General features: G+C 40.8%; 1 long non-coding RNA gene across 1 annotated transcript; it reads left to right on the top strand.

Annotated features, from left to right (window-relative positions):
• The first annotated feature begins 890 nt into the window (after nucleotides 1-890).
• On the top strand, nucleotides 891-2,549 carry LOC307201456. The gene is made up of 2 exons (XR_013832719.1): nucleotides 891-1,054; nucleotides 1,718-2,549. It is a non-coding gene; the product is annotated as an uncharacterized lncRNA (long non-coding RNA).
• Nucleotides 2,550-2,750: the final 201 nt, after the last annotated feature.

Consider the following 2,750-nt stretch of genomic DNA (forward strand, 5'->3'; position numbering starts at 1 on the left):
ACATCTGAAGGCAGTCCTGTTTAGGGAAGTTTTAAATGTTTAATGCTGTATTGTTTTTAACACTTGATTGGGAGCTGTCCAGAGTGACTGGGGAAACTCAGCCAGATGGGCGGTGGGCGGGGTATAAATTATTATTATTATTATTATTATTATTATTATTATTATTATTATTATTCCCCTCACAGAGCTGCACTTTCCAGAGGATTGATGCTTAAACCACCATGGGAATTGTAGTTCTATAAGGCATCTCCTAACAGCTCTCAGGATCCTTAACTGCAGTTTATAGGATGCTTTAGGGGTATTCATGGAATAATAATGCTATAAATATAAGTTGAGAATGTGGACTAAATTTGTCATGATGCACAACGCCATATATTTTGACAATGATATCACTAATTGGAATATTATTTCACTTCAGGTCAACTCTCCAATGAGCTGGGTAAGGCAGATGGCTTTTGATGAGGCAATGATTGTTCTTGTCAGGGAACTGCCATCGGAAAGACAGGAGGTGGAGGGGCTCTCAGAAGTCAGGAGAGACCCAGCAGCGGAGGAAGGCACCAGCAGGGGGAGAATGGGAGATCAGAGAGAGAGGGAAGCGAAGGGATGGCTCAGGGAATCTTCTAGCGATAACAGCGGAGAAGTCTCAGGACCTCCCATAGGTACACCCACTCCTCGCCGGAAACTGTCACGCCGTGAATCCAGATGACGCATTTCCGTCAAGGAGCTTTTATGCTGGAGTAAATTTCGTAGACGCCCACTGTCGGACTCTGCCAGCGATTGATGGAGCCATGCTTAAGGGCTCCGCTAAAGACAGAGCTTAGCTAAACTGAGCAAACTCTGAGGGACTAAGCTTTTACGCACAAGCAGCTCATCATCCCATCACAGTTCTGTATTGAAGTATTGTTTTCTAGTATGTTAATTGGGTCTAAATCACTTTATTCAATTCTGAAAAATTCTGGGTTGTTCACTTGTTTCATAGATGTTTCTCTGTTCTCTATGATTGATAAATTTTCTCTTCTGCTTCTAGAGGTTAGAAGAGTTCTTCAACACGCAGGTAAGGAAACTGTCATGATTAGGCTTAATGCATGGATGTGCATACATGACTCAAATGTCATCACTCAGTGACTTTTCACTTGTGGTCCTTTTTCATATGAAAACATCACAACAGCAATGGATTAATTCAATTTGTGCTTTCATAGTTTTAATTAAGTCTGAGGCAATCAGAATTCAACAGCAGGGAGTCTAAAACTGTCCTATCCTTGCTCCAGTTGTATGAAAGTGCAGAGCTGACATGCACACAGACCAGAGAGGAACTGAGCTAACAGATTTCTTTAGGACTGCACTTTGCATGTGGCTGTCTGTATAGAGAAGTCAGCACTTGAGCTCTTTCTCATGTGTATTATTATTAATCTCAAAAGAGCCCAGGGCAGAAAACAGATACACAATGTAAAATTAAAAACAAAACAAAACATTCTGAAACAGGGGAAGGGGTGATGACGACACCTCTACAGCCATGTCTTCTTATTGTACTGAGTTCCTACACAAGTGTGTTGGCATTTCTATATAGACAAACAAATGAAATTTCTGTATCCAAGTTGTGCAGTAACTATGATTGGTCAGCTATGAAACAAAATGTGTTTTCTGTAGCAGATTGAAACATCTATTGCTCCTGAACTAAACATGGTTTCCTTTCTCCCTGTGATTGCTTCCCTTATAGTTGCTGTCACTTTGGATTCATATTATAAACATCCAGAAATCAGCATCAGTGGGGATAAAGAAAGAGCCAGCCTTCAAACTCTCCCCCCAGAGAAAGAAGAAACTGCTCTGGGAACTCAGATTTTTGTGGGGGGGGAAGGTTATGCTGCTGGGAAACACTACTGGGAGGTGGAGGTGGGAGAGAGGTTGGACTGGGAGCTGGGGGTGCTGACTAAGGCTGAAAGGGACAAATTCCGAGAGAAGAAGGTTGTTAAGCCCATTCAGGGAGGCTGCTGGGCTCTGAGAAGCAGCCAAGGAAAATTCTTTTCCAGTCCATGTGAGAAAGAGATTGAAAAGAAGCAAAATGTGTCTTATTCAGTGATTGGTTTATTACTGGATCAAGAAAAATGGGAAATCTCATTTTATAACTCCAGAGGTTCCTGTTTCCTTATAGATTCTATCCCCATTGAATCCAGGGACAAATTGTACCCATTTCTGGATTATTGCAGTGCTTCAGAAAACAGTGGTCCCAAGTCATTAAAGAAAAGAATTTCAAACTTTGTAAAGAAACACTTATAGAAAAGAAGAGTTCTCAGGGAAGAACTGTTGGCATGAAATGCCCAGGCTTCACAAGGATGGTAAAATAATGGAAACAGTACTAGCACGATTGAACTGATGGATATTTTGCTATGCTTTTGCCAATTCTTTTTCTTTTATTTGTTTTTAAAAACCACTGCTATGGATGTACATTTACGGCACCAACTCAACCACCATACTATATATTTTCCTTCATTTTTGTGTATGAGCCTTTGTCATATTTGTAATTAAAAAAATTAAAAAATACTAAAAACAGAGTTTGTTGGGAGTTGAATGCTAATAGTGGGGTCCTCACCGCCGCCGCCCCCCCCACACACACAAGTGAAAGCCTTTACATAGCAGAGTTCATGTGCAAAGCAGGCAGTAGAGTTGAGATTAAAATGGGGCAAACTGTGTTTAAGGAAGAGTTGAGATAAATAAAAAAGAAGGTGAAAGGGAAAAGAGAGCGAATGTGAAAA

This window comes from Podarcis cretensis, assembly GCF_951804945.1.
Source record: "Podarcis cretensis genome assembly, chromosome: 13".
NCBI lineage: Eukaryota > Metazoa > Chordata > Lepidosauria > Squamata > Lacertidae > Podarcis > Podarcis cretensis.